The sequence below is a fragment of the Macrotis lagotis genome, chromosome X, assembly GCF_037893015.1.
Source record: "Macrotis lagotis isolate mMagLag1 chromosome X, bilby.v1.9.chrom.fasta, whole genome shotgun sequence".
Taxonomy (NCBI): Eukaryota; Metazoa; Chordata; class Mammalia; order Peramelemorphia; family Peramelidae; genus Macrotis; species Macrotis lagotis.
In genome coordinates this window covers 272,209,689-272,227,720 of record NC_133666.1, presented here as the reverse complement: position 1 = coordinate 272,227,720, position 18,032 = coordinate 272,209,689, and the positions used below count along the sequence as shown (strand labels likewise).

Here is an 18,032-nt window from a genome sequence, read left to right as displayed (position 1 = left end):
TTCATTTTGTGTTTTATATTAGGATTGACAATTGTAACGAACAGGGATTTTTCAGTTTACTACCCATGATGGGAGAGGATTTAGAAGTCAAAGAACCATTTTTATAAGATTATTCTATTTATATTGTTTCTTGGGATACTGAATATCAATTCCAGGACTTGAAATGTTATTGAGATGCTAGATTTTTCATAGCCTCATGGGCCCATAGCCCCATGAAGCATCCTCTGTATTTATTTGTAGTCTATTCTTGTGTATAGTAATTGTAAAGATCCTCATTAACATTTGTGATCCAAGGAGTCCAATACATAGACATTCAATTTTTAACTTTTTCTCTCACAAATGTGTTTTGTTAAATACTATTCACTTTCTATTTTGAAAAATCTGTCATTGTCTTTCCTTTTAAAATGTGTTGATATATTTTGCATTTATATCTTCATTTCCACACACATCCCTCCCCTGTCCCTTACAGTGAGTCATCCTTTGTAATAAAAAAGGAGGAAAAAGAACACAGTTCACCATCCTACAAATCTACCAGTTTCCATAGATTCCTTGAAAGTAAGAGCTATTTCTTTTTTTTGTTTTTGTATATTCAGGATTAATAAGATGTCTGGAACATAAAAGTGCTTAATAAATTCTTGCTGGTCAATTAATTGATTGTTAAACACAATATTTCACAACAAAAATCACCACCCATGAAATGAGGGCAGGAGGAATATAACATACACTTTTTTTTTAGATTTTTTCAAGGCAATGGGGTTAAGTGGCTTGCGCAAGGCCACACAGCTAGGTAGTTATTAAGTGTCTGAAGTCAGATTTGAACTCAGGTACTCCTGACTCCAAGGCCAATGCTCTATCCACTGTGCCACCTAGCTGCCCCTTAACATTCACTTTCAATAGAACACTTCTTACAAAATTTGCAAACTACCAAAAATGTGTTTAGCATTATGCTGCTGCATCTATCTTTTCAAGATATTTATCTCCTCTTCAGTTTTTCTCCTGATATTGTCAAAGAGGAAAGCTTGACTGGGTTATCAATGCAATTTCTATATTTCTCTGCTCTTCACTTCTAGAATTCTTTGGGGGAAGGAGAGAGAGAGAGAGAGAGAGAGAGAGAGAGAGAGAGAGAGAGAGAGAGAGGAACTGAGATGGCAGAGTGCCAAATACTTATGTACTCCTGCCTTCATCAAACCTGATTATGCATTAAGCACACACAGAATCACTGACTTCCTTTAAGGCTTAGTTTATGATCACCTTTTACTTAAAGTCTTTCCTCATCTCCCCCTCCTGTTGGCATATTTCCCCCTCAACAAATCATTTCATAGCTATTTCATATATAGTTATACATGTACATGTTGTCTCTGAGTTTCTGAAGAGCAAGGAATGCATTCACTCTCCCCCCACTTTGATCCCTAAATTCCCATGTATAGATTTCATGGCGGAGGGTTGGATGGGGGTGGGAAGAGGGCTGGATTGTGAATTTGAATAGAAAGAAATACATAAAGTTCTTTTAACCTTTTTTAATTTTTTATTTTACAAAATAAAAAAACCTGATGTGCTCAATATGAGAGGATTCATAATATAAAACAATAAATTCTGATTTCAAGAAAACCTATATAATAAATATTGAGCATTGTGTTCAAAATTGTTCATCTTTTCTTTGCTTCCTTTTAAGTTTTCTTCTATTCTCTGCTGTGCACTGTTTATTTTTCTTTTTTTCCTCCTACCTTCCCTCAGGGTGGCTATAATTAATCATGATATATACAAGTACATACATATATATATATATATATATATATATATATATACACATATATGCATAATTATATACATACTCATATATACTGATGTGTCCATATATGCATATATATGAATATGTATACTCTGTGTGTATATGTATATATTTTTACTAAACTCAGATTTGTTTTGTAATCTATGTATTTTATTGTATTTATTAAAAAAACAAAATTCTGAGAAGAAAACACATAGCCTTTGCCAGTCTGAAAGATTCATAATCCTTGCCACACAGCACAGGGAAGTACACTTAGAACGTGCTTAATACTGTCAAATCATTTGTTCACTTTTTTTTAATTGTTGGTCAAGAGTTGCCTGATTCTCAATCATGGATTGCTCCCATTATCTGCATCTTTTAAGCCTATTAATTTGCTGCTAAATAAAGTATGAGGAAGTCATGGGTCCTGCTTATTAAGACCACAAATTTATGTTATATAATTCCAATTAAGCCCTCACTACAGGAAAGAAATCTCTCTGTTCCTACTTACTTGCTCAAATGTTTGTTCACAGTAGCTTCCCCTAACTTTTTTATGTCTCCTCAGATTACTTATATCACCTCCTCCATCGACCCTATTAACCTCTCATCTGCCTAACTAAGCTATTGTATCAAAGCAAAAACTGAGTCTATTTATTGAATGGTCTCCCTTCTTCCCTTTTCATCCCATACATCCCTGATATTCTTCTCCTTCACTCTAAACTGAAGAAGAGGTGGCCCTTCTGGTCAAGACCAGCTCCTCCACAATCACCATTAAGTTCATGCTATTCCATCTTCAAAAGAGTATTCTCATTGTTTGGCCCATATTATCTCTTTAATCTTTAATCTCTTCTTAAAGAGTTCTGTCTGTGTCTTCCCAGTTTCCTTCCAGATCTTGACCCCAAGGTCTATCCTGCAATCTCTTCTGCCCTTATACAACTTAACTTATGAGCTCCCATGTGCTTGGTCTAATTCAATTCAACACTTCAATAAATATTCATTAAATGCTTACTATGGCACTTATTAGGCAGTATGCTAAATGCTGGGGTTTTGAAAAGAAGCAAAAGACAACCTCTGCCCTTAGCTTACTGGTTGTATTTTCATTTACTTATTTACCCTTAACTTATCTCCCGACCTCCAATCTCCCCTTTCCAACTATCTAAAATCTACCTCCACATAGATATTTTAAACTCAAGTACAAAGTTTAATATTTTTTCTGTCTTTTCCCCAATACTTTCTCTCTTCCTATTTTTATTTATAACTATCAAGGGCATAGCCATTCTCTCAGGAACCTAGGCTTTAAGCACAGTTGTTATTCTCAGCTCCATACTTTCTCACACATCTCATTCAATCTATTGACAAGTAAAGGGGATATTATTTTCATTAGATCTTTCATATATCCTCTCTTTTCTGACATCACTGTGACAGAAATGAAAGTTCCCATTCCCTCACAACTAGACCAAATATTTAAAATATTTTATTTTTTCTCAATTGTATGTAGAAACATTATTTAAAAAAATTAATTCCAAGTTTTCCCTCTTTCCTCTCCCTTCATGAGAAGGTAAGCAATTTGAATAATTATACACTTGCAATCAGGCAAAACATTTTCATACTAATCATATTGTGGGAAAAACACAAGCAAAAAAACATGAAAAAATAATGAAAGAGATAGTATGCTTCAATCTTCATTCAGACTCCATCAGTTATTTTTCTGGAGGTGAATAGTATTTTTCATCAATGGTCTGTTGAAATTTTCTTGAATTGTTGAATATAGCATAGTCATTCACATTTGAAAATCATGAAATTTTGCTGTTACTAAGTACAATGTTTTCCATGATTTTCTCAATTCATTTTCCATCAATTCAGGTTAAATGTCTTTCCAGTTTTTTTCAAATATCCAGTTTTTTTGACTACCCTTTCTTAAAGTTTCATAATATTCATTGCAATCATATTCCCTAACTTGTTCAGTCATTCCCCAATTAATGATTATCCCCATAATTTCGAATTCTTTGCCAGGACAAAAAGAGTTTCTGCAAATATCTTTTCACTAATAGGTCCTTTTCCTTTTTTTTCTTTATGATCTCTTTAGGATATAGGTCTGGTAGTATCATTGCTAGGTCAAAGGGTATGCACAGATCCAAATTGATCTCCAGAATATTTGTATCAGTTCCTCATTCTACCACAAGTGGGTTAGTGTCACAATTTTCCCACATTCCCTTCAATATACATTATTTTCTATCATATTAGCCAATCTTTTATGTACAAGGTAGTACTTAAGAATTGTTTTAATTTGTATTTCTCTAATAAATAGTGAATTAGAGAAATTTTTCATAAGACTTTAGATAGCTTTGATTTTTGCATCTGAAAACTGCTTCTTTATATTCTTTGATCATATTAAGAGTTTTTATGAAATAGTGAATTCTTCTCAAAAGTTGGATTTTTATAGTCATTCATTACTGTGCCTAATTTATTCCACTGATCCACAACTTAAGTCTTAGTAAGTACCACATTGTTTTGATAAATACTGCCTTGTAATATAGTATGAGATCTGGTACTACTAGGTGCTACATGCCCTCCAAATTTTTTCTAATAATTCACTTGATATCCTTGATCTTTTCTTCTTCCAAATTAATTGTGTTCTTATTTTTTCAACTCTTTAAAATATTTGATTGATATGGCTCTGGATAAGTATATTAATTTATATAGAATTGTCATTTTTCTAATAGTGACTCAGCCTACTAATAAACAATTCATATTTTTCCAATTGTTTAGATCTGACTTTATTTGTGCAAAAAGTGTTTTGTAATTTCATTTTTATAAATAACAACTTTATAGTTGCTTGATAGGCTTCCAAGTGAATTATGCTGTCTACAGTTATTTGAAATGGCTTTTGTCTTTCTATCTCATCCTACTGGATTTTGTTGGTACTCTACAGAAAGAGTGATAATTTTTGTGGGTTTAGTTTATATATTACAACTTTGTAGAATTTACTAATTTTTTCAAACAATTTTTTTCATTGATTTTCTAAGTATTCCACCATATAGAGTGATATTTTTCTTTCCTCGAATTCTAATTTCTATTCTATTTTCTTCCTTTTCTTTTTCTTCTCTTATTGCCCTAGCATTTCTATTACAACATTGAATAGTGGTGATAATGAGCATCCTTTTTCTACCTCTGATTGTATAGGGAGGCTTCTAACTTATTGTCCCCATTAGATAATTCCTGTTGATGATTTTAAATAGATATTGCTTTTCATTTGAAGGAAATATCAATCTATTCTTACAGTGTCTATGATTGAGTGTTATATTGTCAAAAGTTTTCTCTGCTTCTATTGAGATATTCATATGATTTATGCTGTTTGGTTATTGGCATGGTCAGTTATGCTGCTAGTATTTTGAACCATTCCTGTATTCCTGGTGTAAATCCCACATGGTCATAGCATATTATTCTTGCAATACATTGCAGTAATCTCTTTGCTAATATTTTATTTAAAATTTTGTATCAATATTATTTAGGGAAATTGGTCAAAAGCTTTGTTTTCTCATTTTCACTTTTCCTGGTTTAGGTATCGACATCATATCTGTGTCAAAAAAAAGAATTTGCAAGTCTTCCTTCTTTGCTTATTTTTTCAAATAGATGATATAATATTGAAAGTTACTGTTCTTTAAATATTTTGTAATTCACTTGTGAATTTATCTGATCTTATAGAACTCTTTTATGACTTGTTAAATTTTTTCTATTAATATGTTCTATTTATATTTTTGAACACATTCATCCATTTTATTTAGCTTTTTAGATTTGTTGGGATAAAATTGGTCAAAATATGTTGTTCACTTGTTCAGTCATGTCTGACTTTTTGTGATCCCATGGACCAAAGCACAACAGGACCTTCTATCCTTCATTATTTCTCAAGTCTATTCAAGTTCTGTTTGTGGTTTCACTGAAACTATCCATCTTATCCTATTTGTTGCCTTTTCCTTTTGCTTCTGTCTTTCTCAACATCAGATTTTTCTAATGAGTTTCAACTTCTAATTTTGTGGTCAAAGCATTTAAGCTTTAGGGTCAATGTTAGAGCTTGCAGTGAAAAGGTTGAATTAATTTCTCTTAACTCTTGACTTATCTGACCTCCCTGCTATCCAAGGAGCTATAAAAAAGTCTTTTCTGACACCAGAATTTGAAAGTGTCAATTCTGCAGTGCTCAGCTTTCTTTGCAGGCTAATTTTCATATCCATATATTGCTATAGGAAAAAATATGACTTAGATTTTATGGATCTTTGTGAGCAATATGATATCTCTGTTCTTTAAAATGCTATCCAGGTTTGCCATAGTTTTCCTTCCAAGGATCAAAGGCCATCTAATTTCATGCCTGTAGTCAATATCTTTAGTGATCTTTAAGTCCAAGAATATAAAATCTGACCCTGCTTCCATATTTTCCTCTTATATTTGCTAGTAAGTGTTGCAGTCAGCTTTTACATTCTATGTTTTTACCCTCATTTACCTTCTCAATTAATTTTCAGTTTCTGCCATAAAACTAGGAGCTAATTATATGAATAATAGCAATAGAGTAGATAAATCATTTCATTAATTTGATTTTTATGAAAAAGGAGAAAACCAAATAACTAGTATCAAAAAAAATTAAAAAGTGTGAATTCACCAGCAACAAAGATTTTTCTTAAAAACACTTCCTAATTTTATTTATTAGTTTAGTGGATTTTTACTTTAACTTTTTTTTTAATTTTCAGGATTTTCAATTTGATGTACAATTGGAATTTTTTAATTTGTTCTTTTTCCAAGTTTTTGTTTATTTGCTTACACAATTCATTGACTCTCCTTTCTCTACTATATTAATGTAAGTATTAGTGATATAAATTTTCTCCTATGTTGTTTGATTGTTGCCCTTTGCTCTTAAAGAGGAAAAAAATGACATTACCATGAAAGAGCTAAGTAGCAGTGCTTCTGACTGAAACTGATCACATGACAAGGTTGCAAACAAATAATCCATATTAATATTTGAGCTGGAGTCTCTAAATTTACACAACTCATATTTCTTATAAGCTAATTCAATTCTGATTTTTCATAGAGTACAATTCTTTCTTCAATAGGGGTCTGACGTATAGTCATCCTTTTGCCAGTATCTCCCCTGTTATAAAATCAATTCGGAAGTTCTTTAAGGGAGACAATGAGAGTGTCCTTATATTGCTTCTTCTGACCACGACATTGGTGCTTGCCTTATGTGAGTTCTCCATAAAATTTTCTTTTTGGGAAACATACATTTTGCTTTTGAACAATATTTCTAGTCCATCAAAGAGAGTTGCACTCTATGCAGTGGAGTTTAAATGTTTGGCAGTTTAGTTCAAGATCCAGTGTCTGTTACCTTATCTTGTCAATACTTGGTTGAAAGTATTATATAGGGGCAGCTAGGTGGTGCAGTGAATAGAGCACTGGCCCTGGAGTCAGGAGTACCTGAGTTCAAATTCAGTCTCAGATATTTAATAATTACCTAGCTGTGTGGCCTTGGGCAAGTCACTTAACCCCATTTCCTTGGGGAAAAAAAACTAAAAAAAAGAAAGCATTATGTATCAATTTCATCATGGTATGCTTGCCTGAATTCTGGATAATGGACAATACTTTCATCCTTTTGCAGTCACCAAAGAGATGAAGCAAGGCTATGTTTTGTTTTTAAAAAATGCATGACTTGTTCAGCAATCTTATTAGATGTCTTCAATGAGAATCAATATGACATTCAGGTCAGTTACTGCATTGATGGGAAATTATTTAACTTGTAAAGGCTACAAGGAAAGACTAAAGTGGAGGGGGAAATGGTGCGTGCTTTTTTGCTTAAATATGACTATGCATTGAATGCATCCTGAATGAATGAAGCTAAGATGCATCAAAATATGAATTGATTATCTGTTGCTTGTACTCTTTGGACTAAAAATTAACACCAGATAAGCACAAGTTCTCCACCAGTCAGCATGATACCATTCATATGTGGAACTATCAATAGTAGTCAAATAGAGAATTTTTGAGTACTATAAATAAGTTTACTTACCTTGGCAACATTCTTTCCAGGTATGTACACACTGCTAATGAGATTGAAGCACATATTGCCAGAGCTAGTACAGTATTTGGTAAGTCCTGAAGGAAAATGTGAAATAAAAAAGAATTAGACTGACTATGAAACTGAAGGTCTACAGAGTCATTGTGTTTTCCTCATTGTTTTATAACTGTGAACCTTGGGCAATATACCAGCACCAAGCTAGGAGACTGAAGCAGTTCCATTTTAATTCCCCTAAGTACTATTTTGGCAACATCCCATGAATTTTGGCATGTTGTCTCATTGTTCTCATTCCATTTAATGAAATTATAGATTTTTGTTAAGATTTGTTCTTTAACCCAATCATTCTTAAGAAATGGATTTTTAGTTTCAAATAATTTTTAATCTATTTCCACAGTCCTTTATTGAATATACTTTTAATTGTATTATGTTCTGAAAAAAGATAAATCTAATATGTCTGCCTATCTGAATTTGATCCTGAGAATATGTTTACTTTTGGAAAGTGCCATGTATAGCTGAGAAAAAAAAATTTCTTTCTATTACCATTCAATTTTCTTCAAATGTCTATAATATCTTACTTTTCTAAAATTCTGTTCATCTCCTAAATTTTTTTCTTGCTTATATTTAATGATATTTAATTAAATTTATCTAATTCTAATATAGCTTGAGGTTTCTCATTACTATAGTTTTGCTTTCATTTTCTTCTTTAACACATTTAAAAATTTGGATAAATAGTTTACTGCATATATATTTAGTTTTGCTATTATTTTATTGTCTATGTCTTTTAGAAAGAGTTAATTTTCTTTCTTATTCTTTCTAACTAAATTTAGATTCTCCTTCAATCTCTTATTTTAACTCTGAGTTTGTACCTTTCTCATGTATTTCTTGAAAAAAATAATATGTTATGAGTTTTAATCCATTCTGCTGTTTCTGTTTTATGGGTGAGTATATTTAATTCATATTCAAGGTTATGGTTCATAACTCCCATTAGTATTCCCCATTATCCTTTTCTCCCATCTTTGTCTTTCTCTTATTTTGACTCTGTCTCTCAGACTATCAGACTTTGACTCTACTTCTATCTGTCTTTGTCTGTCTCTGTGTCTTTTTGTCTCTCTATGTCTTTGTCTATTTCTCACTGACTCTGTCTTTGTATATGTGTATCTGTCTGTCTCTCTTTTTTGTTTTCTCTCTCTTCCTCCCCTTACATTTTACCCTGTCCTTCTTCACCAATATTTTCCTTCTTACTACTGCTTCACCCAGTCTACTCTTCTATCAATCACCCCACTCCTCCTCTCCCAATTCCCTAGGGTAAGATAGATTTTTAAGCATAACCTAGCATACATGCTATAATATTCATGGGAGTTATTTTTGGGTATCTCTTTCAAATGGAGATTGGTGGATTCCCTCAATTTCTATTTTTATCCTCTGCTTCTAAGATAGCAGGACAATTTTCCTGGTCATTGTTTAAATTTGTTAAAAATGAAGTAAAGGCTTTTTTCCTGGTCATAACTTTCAGATAGTCCAACAATTTTTAAATTGTCTTTTCTGGATCTGTTTTCCAGGTCAGTTTTTTTTCCCCAATGAAATATTTCATGTTTTCTTCTAGTTTTTCAATTTTTTGCTTTTGTTTTATTGCTTATTGATTTCTCACAAAGTCATCAGCTTCCCTTAGCTCCATTCTACATTTGAAGGAGTAGTTTTCTTCAGAGAATTTTCTTATCTTCTTTTCTATTTGGCCAATTCTGTTTTTTTTTAAGACAGTCTCTCCTCATTAACTTTGTAGACTGCTTTTTCCATTTAACCCAAGCTGGTTTTATACATGTTATTTTCTTTGGTAATTTTTTGTGTCTCCTTGTCCAAGCTGCTGACTTGGTTATCATGATTGTTCTTCATTGTCATTTCTCTTCCCAATTTTTCCTCTACCTCCCTTACTTGATTTTCAAGATCTTTTTGAGCTCTTCCATAGCTTGAGACCAATTTCCATTTTTATTTGAGGCTTTGGATACAGAAATTTGGACTTTGTCATCTTCTGAGTGTGTGTTTTGATCTTCCATTGGGTTAACCTAATTATCCATGGTCAGGTCCTTTTTTTTTTTGTATACTCATTTCCCAGCCTATGCCCTGGTTTCAAGATGGTTCCCAAGCTGATGCATTTTCTTGGGACCCCCCTCACTGACCTCAATTCCTTCAAGGTATTATGAGAGACTCTGACTTGGCCTGTACTCTGGTCTGTGGATGAGCACACTCACTCCCCTCTGCCCTGGAGCTGTGAGGAGAGTCCCTGTTCTACATGAAAGGGGGGAGGGGGAGTCCCAAATTGGAACCAGTACCAGAGTTCTGTTTCAGGGATAGCAGAGGGAACTCACCATTCTCCCCTCTACTCTCTTACCTCCCTTACATCCTACAAAATCTATGCCCTTTGGGAGGAGCTGCCAGGCAGTTCCCTGCTGGGGAACTTGACAGGCCTGCTTCCTTTTCCTGAGGTGGGGTTGTATTGGCCTGGGCTTCATGCTCACTCTAGCAAAGTTTACCCACTGATCTTCCTACTTGTACTTGCTGATCCCTGGGTTGGAAGGTCTGAATACCGTTTCTGCTGCCATGAGCCCAGGCACCCCCAGGGACCCAGGAGTCCTGGAAAGCTGGAGATCATTTGCTCCTGAACATCAGAATCCTGGATTTGCTGTTGCCCCCTCTAATCTCAGTGGATCAGAGCCTTCTCATGAATCTTCCAAATTAACTTGTGAAGAATTGTCTCACTGGGTCTTTCTGTGGGTTCTCTCTTTCTCCAAAAAATTTAGTTAGAATCAAAATTTAAGGTCTTTGGAGTTTCTTGGAATCAGGCATCCAGAAAAGGCCTTCACACTGCCATCTTGATTCCACTGGGATCCTAGCTCCTTTGTCTTCTGAAATATCTTACTCCACGCCCTCCAATCATTTAATGTAGAAATTATTTCCTGATACCTGAATTGTTTCTTTTTGACTACTTGAAATATTTTCTTATTGACCAGAGAACCCTGGAATATGACTCTAATGGTTCTGGTAGTTTTCATTTTGGGGTCTCCTGGAGATAATTGGTAGATTTTTTTTTCCAATTTCTATCTTACCCTCTGGTTCTAGGATACCAGAGTAATCTATGTAATCTCCTTTTATTTTCCTTCATAATTTCTTGAAACATGATATCTAGGCTGTTTTTCTGATCTTGGCTTTTAGTTAGTCCAATAATTCTTGAATTACTTCTCCTGGATGTATTTTCTAAATCACTTGTTTTTTGAATGAGATATTTCACATTTTCTTCTAAGTTTTCATTCTTTTGATTTTGTTTCATTGTTTCTTGATGTCTCATGAATTCATTAGCTAGCTCTTTTCTAATTCTAATCTTTTTAAAAAGTTTTCTTCAGTGAGGTTTTATATTTCCTTTTCCATCAGTCCAATTCTAAAATGGAGTTTGTCTTTTTCTTCAATTAATTTTGATATATATTTTTTTTCCATTTTTTGAGTTCTTGCATCAAGCTATTGACTCTTTTTTTCCAAAACCAGGATCACCAATCCCCTGCAGGTCACATCTTCAAGTGGACTAGTCATCCTTAGGGCTGTCACATTGGCTTATGACCTGCATCCTCATATGGGCAATGAAGTAGAGTCCTCCACTTAGTGGCAGCAAAGTAACCTATGCAATCTTTTCTATTCAGGCCCCTTACTATCTATAAACTGTGAACTCCAAAAATTGCTCATGAAAAATTCAGTCACTTCAAAGCCTATGCTTATATATGTGGTGGGATCTTGTTGTTGTTTTTTTTTTTTGTTTTTTTTTGTTTTTTTGCTTTGGGGATCAGGGCCTCACTGATTTGTGTGAATGCTGTTGCATTGAACTGTGTTCCACTCTCACCCCAGTAAAACAGGCCTTTCCTGTTGACTTTCTAAGTTGTCTTGTTTGAGGAAATTTGTTGCACCTCATTCTTTTGTTTGTTCTGTTGCTCTAGAATTTGTTTTTAAGACCTTATTTTAAATTTTATTAGAGGGGAATTTAGGAGAGCTCAGGTAAGTTCCTATCTTTACTTAACCTTCTTGGTTTCATCCTCCCTTGCTTATAAACCTTTGAAATAGCCTGCTTTTTGCTATCCCTCACTCAAGCACAGCACTGATCAAGTCATCAAACACCCTCCCCCCATTCAATAAGCTGAAGCAGTTGCCTGTTAGGATCAGATTTAAAATACTGTGTATGCTTTGTGAAGACTTCTTTAATCTGTTGTTGTCATACCCTTTCAAGTCTTCACTCCATTTCCAGTATTCTGTGATCCAGAACACTGACTATTGTTTGAATAAAGCATTCCATCAACACACTTAAGATACTTTCACTAGCTATTCCTTTGTCAAGAACTCTATCTCATAGTTTCCCTGGTTCATCTGAATTTCTGCTAAAATCTCATCTTCTATGAGAAGTCTTTCCTGATCTTCCTTAATGATAGAGAGTTCCCACCAATTTATTCTACAGATATCTTCTTTGTACATAATTGATTAAGAGTAAATTTTTTTCTTTTCTTTTTATCCATGCCATTTAGTACAATTTCTGTCATATAGTAGATACTCAATAAGTACTTGTGTCCCTAAATTTGTAATTTGTTAGCTACTGGCTTCTTCTTAGCTGCTAATTTTTGTTCCCATTCTTTTAAGGTTTCTCATTTGATGCTAACATTTCTAATAGCTATTATTATAGATTTTATTTAAACTCCTTGAAAAAGTAATTTGTATGTGGTATTTGCACTTAATATCTTTTTTATACTCTTCTACACCCTCTATAATCTCCAGCCTGGCCTCTGACTTCACTATTCAACTGAAACTGATCTCTCTAAAGTTGCCAATGACTTCATAATAACCAAATTTAATGCCTTTTTCTAAGTTCTCATTTGTTTTTTCAGCAACAGCGTATAACCAATCTTTTAGCTTTTTCCTCCAGGTCCTTTATGCCCTCTGCATTGTTCTTACATTGCTCTCTCTTGATTCTCATTTTTTCTCTGACCACTTCTACATTACACCCAATGACTGTAGTTGCTTCTCAAGGCATAATTTTATACTCTGTTCATTTTTCCTAATATACTATGCAGGAATCTCATGATCACCCATGAATTTATTTTTCCATATTGATTAATCACAGATCTATCTCTTCAGTTCTTCAGTTTTAATCTTCCTCCTTATCATCACCTTTTGCTTATCAGACATTTCAAAGGAAGTGTGTTGTGAGCAATTCATATTCAAATCCAAAACAGAACTCTTCTTTCCCCAAAAATCTAACCTAAGTCTTTGCTTCCTTAAAATTAGCATGGACAGCACAGTCCTCTAAGCCATTCCCAATAATTTCTCACTCCAAGATATTCATCTTAGTTGCCAAGGAAATTTTCCTAAAGCATAGTTCTGAGCATGCCATCTTCCTATTAAATAAACCTCAATGGCACTTTTATCTCTATTGTTAAATATAAAATTCTTTGTTTGACAGTTAAAATGGAACACTGTTTGGTTATTTTTTTTTTGACTTTGAGTCTTCTTAAATTTTTACTCCTTGTTACACACTTACCATTCAGGCACATTGATACATACTATTCCTCACTCCACTTCCTGCATTCATGTTTTCTACTTACTGTTCCACATTTTGAAAGCTCTCCATTCATATCTGGACATCATTTTGTACAATCCCTGTTGTTTTTGCTTTTTTTTATAAGAACAACCTCAAATGCTATGATCTGCAAGAGATATTTTCCTAGTTTCTTAACCATAAAAGGTAACCTTGTACCTGCTTTGGTTGTGTAACATATATCCATTTGTGTACATTTTACGTCTTGTAATAGAATGGAAAAGAAAGAAGTGATTACTAAGAGCCATCACAGTTTTATCAAACCTAACCAACTTCACTATTGTGACAGTTACAACTCTAGTGGAGGAGGGGAATGCTATAGCTGTAGCCTGCCTACTTTTTAGCAAAGAACTTGACAGAAAAGTTTAGGAGATTATATTCTGTCCTAGAGTTAATAAGGAACTATTAGAGTGGGTTTACTGACTCAAAGAATAACGTAATCAGATTTGTACTATAGGAAATTCTTTTTCTTGCAAAACTGATTAAATGAGCTCTCTGGGGGGGGTGGAGCCAAGATGGACAAGAAAGGATCGAGTCTTAGGCGCTCTCTCATAAAACTCATAAGCTAAGGACTCTAACTAAACTTTCGAGAGACAGAACCACACAAAGGGACCCAGAGAGGCAGTTCTCCTACTCAAGGTAACCTGGAAAAGAGCAGAAAGGCTCTGCTCCCCGGGGTCGGAGGGGCAGCCCACTGGAGGGGTGGCCCGCCAGAGCGAAAGAACTTCAGCCTCCAGGAGGCAGCTCCAGGGTGCTGGGAGCCACAACTCACAGCAGCAGGGGAGTCTCCTGAGCTACACACCAGAGAGCACTGGGCACAAAGTGGGGGGAACAGCAGGCAGCCCTCTGCCAGGGCGAGCATGTGGAGCCCAGCCATCAGGGCACACAGCAAGCAACTTGGTCTTTCAGCAGCCCAGATCCAGGAAACAGAAGCAGGCAAAGCCAGTAAGCAGGAGCCCCCAGGGCATGAGCCCATTGAACCTAGGGAGGGCAGTGAAGAGAGAGAGACTGCAGAGCTTTGTCCTCTGCCCCTGGAACAGGACTCTGGGGCTCTGACCACATTCAGATCCTGATCGCAGTCTGGGCCCCCCCATAGAACAGCAGGACCCCCTCCACCCCAGCCCCTTGGAAAAGGGGGGCATATATGGTCATTCACAGGCCAGGGGGGAGGACAGAACCTCACACACTGAGAACCTTTTGGGAGTGTCCCAAAAGCTCAGGAAGCACCCTCAAAACAGGCTTAGGATGGGAAATTGAGCAAGCAGAGAAAAAAGAGGAACACCATTGAGAAATACATTATCTATGATGCCAAGAAGGAGCAATATACCCAGTCGGAAGATGAGGAAGCAGAAGCTCCTGCATCTAAAGACTCCAAGAAAAACAGAAATTGGGATCAGGCTATGACAGAGCTCAAAAAAGACTTTGAAAATGAGGGAGTTAGAAGAAAAACTGGGAAAAGAAAGGAGAGAGATGCAGGAAAAACATGAAAATGAAGTCAGCAGCTTAGTCAAGGAAATCCAAAAAAACACTGAAGAAAATAGCATGCTAAAAACCAGCTTAGGTCAAATGGATAAAACAGTTCAAAAAGTTATTGAGGAGAAGAATGCTTTAAAAAGCAAAATTGGCCAGATGGAAAAAGAGATAAGGAAACTCTCTGAGGAGAACAAATCCTTCAGACAAAGAATAGAATTTAGGGAGATTGAGGAAGTTACCAGAAATCAGGAATCAATACTTCAAAACCAAAAAAATGAAAAATTAGAAGAAAATGTGAAATATCTCATTGATAAAAAACTGATATGGAAAACAGACTTAGGAAAGATAATTTTAAAATTATTGGAATACCTGAAAGTCATGATCAGGAAAAGAGCCTTGACATCATTTTCAAAGAATTACTACAGGAAAATTGCCCTGATATTCTAGAAGCAGAGGGCAAAATAGAAATGGAGAGAATCCACAGGTCCCCCTGAGAAAGAGATCCAAAAAAACCAACCCCTAGGAATATCATAGCCAAGTTCCAGAACTCCCAAGTCAAAGAGAAAAAATTACAAGCAGCCAGAAGGACACAATTCAAATATCGTGGAGCTGCAGTCAGGATCACACAGGACTTAGCAGCAACTACATTGGAAGATCATAGGGCTTGGAATATAATATACTGGAAGGCAAAAGAGCTTAGAATGCAGCCAAGAATGAACTACCCAGCAAGGCTGAATGTCCCCTTCCAGGGAAAAAGATGGGCTTTCAATGAACCAGGGGAATTTCAAATGTTCCTGTTCGAATGGCCAGAGCTGAACAGAAGGTTAGATATTCAGATACAGGACTCAGGTGAAGCATAGAGAGTGGAGGAGAGGGAGAAAATATGAGGGACTTAATGATGATGAACTGCATGTATTCCTGCATAGAAAAATGACACTGATAATACTCATATTAACCTTCTCAGTTAATAGAGCAGGTAGAGGGAGCTTTTATAGTTGAAGCACAAGAGAAAACTGAATTTGAGGATAAAATGAGGTGTAAAAATGGAGTCAATAGAAAAAAAGAGAAATGTAATGGGAGAAAGAAAAAGGAGAGGGGGAATAGGCCAAGAGATTTTATATAATAAGATTTTTCTTTATTACAATGATATATTGCAATGATATGGAAGGGGGAGGCAAGGGGGGAATGAGGGAATCTTTGCTCTCATCAAAGGTGCCTAGAAGAGGAAACAGCATATATGCTCAATGGGATATAGACATCTGGAGTAAGGAGGAGAGAAGGGGACAGGACAGGGGGAAGGGGGGATGTGAGTGACAGAGGAGAGGATGGACCATGGGCGGGGGGAGTGGTAAGATATAACACATTTTCTTTTTTACTTCTTGCAAGGGGCTGAGATTGGATGGCCTGTCCGGGACCATAGAGCCAGGTGGATGCTGGGCCTAAGGGGCGGTGTAGGGGCTCAGGGCCTCTTGGCCCCAGGACCAGGGATCTGTCTGCTATGCCACTCAACTACGCTACAGCAGAGTCAGTGAAAGGAGAGAGAAAATATAGTACATGGTAGTGGAGAAATATGAAAGGAGGGAGTTGCGATCAGCAATGACAACGGTGGAAAAATATGGAAGTAACTTTTGCGATGGACTTACCATAAAGATTGTGATCCACCAGCAACAGAGTTGTTGGTGTTGGAACAAAGACTGAAGCACATTTTTATTATTATTGTTATTATTTTGGGGGGGTGCAGGGCAAATGGGGCTGGATGGCCTGCCTGGGGCAGCATAGCAGGGTGATTGTTGGTTGTCTGAGACCGGATTTGGACCCAGATGCTCCTGACTCAAGGGCCAATGCTTTGTCCACCACCCAGTCACCCCTACTATTATTATTATTTTATTTTATTTTGGGTCTTTTTTTTCCTTTTTCTTGGTTTTTGCAGGGCACTGGGGTTCGGGCGGCTTGCATGTCACACAGCTGGGTGATTGTTGGGCCTATGGGGCCAGATGTGGGCTCGGGGGCTCGTGGTTCCAGGGCTGGTGTTCCGTCCATTGCACCACCTGACCATACCTACAATTATTACTATTATGCTTTGTAATTTTAATTTTTTTTTCTCTCACCTTTACTTTATCGCTCAAACAAGTCTATATTTATGGGGAGAGGGGGTATTTTATTTACTCTTAAACAAGAATATTTTATTAATGTAAAAACAATTTCTACAAAATGAGAATGTTAAAAAAAAAGAATATCTCTCTCATAAACTATAGTCACCAACTGTCTTTTAGGCATCTCAAATTAGATGTTTCATAGACATCACTAACTTCAACATTTCAAAACCAGAACTTGTCATACTCCTCCACAACCCTCCTATATTCTGAACTTTTATATTATTAAAAGTATGAGCATTCTCTCAATAAAAAAAAAACTGATTGAATGACCACATTCAAAAAGCAGTCAATAATGCCTCATCATAAATTTGAAGGGAGGACCATACTGAGCAGAATGAGAGGAACATCTCAGAAATCTGTTCCTAGCCTTGATAAATTGAGCAATATTATCAATTATTTGGATAAAAGTATAGATGATATGCAAAATTGGAGACAACAGATAGAATACTACATGAGACAGATAATCTCTAAAATGCATAGGAATAAGTCAAAATATTATATTTGGTTTAAAAATTCTACTTCATAAGCAGAAGTAGGAAGTTTTGCTCTTCAGTCATCTTTATGAAAAAGATCTGGAGTTTTATGATCTATAATATCTACTAGTAACATTCATAATTTTTTCCTGGCACTAATTACTCTTTCTTTCTAACTCTGAGGTCATTGACTTATCTCTCATATTTCCTGGGAAAAGATTGTCATTGGTGACTCAAAGCTAAGCCATTTGGATTGGTAATATCTGATAATTTACCCTACTGATTCAAGTTTTCCTAATCCTTTGAACTCTTTTCCATTGCTCATCCCTCTTCAAAAACCTGACTATAAATTTAATTAGAATCAATACTATAAGAAGGAAATCAAAAAAGCCATTGTGCTCTTAGGCTATGCTAAAGGAATCCTAAGGGGTTTCAGACAAATGTTGGGATATAATCTCTAGACCCTGCTTTCCAAAGATTT

The 18,032-nt window shown here is 35.5% G+C and overlaps 1 long non-coding RNA gene across 2 annotated transcripts in view; it reads right to left on the bottom strand.

Annotated features, from left to right (window-relative positions):
• Nucleotides 1-18,032, bottom strand: part of LOC141501037 (uncharacterized) — a 228,120-nt gene that overhangs the window by 189,972 nt on the left and 20,116 nt on the right. For both annotated transcript variants that reach the window (XR_012472116.1, XR_012472115.1), the window contains exon 3: nucleotides 7,818-7,903. This is a non-coding gene — a long non-coding RNA (uncharacterized LOC141501037). The remainder of the gene's footprint in view (nucleotides 1-7,817; nucleotides 7,904-18,032) is intronic.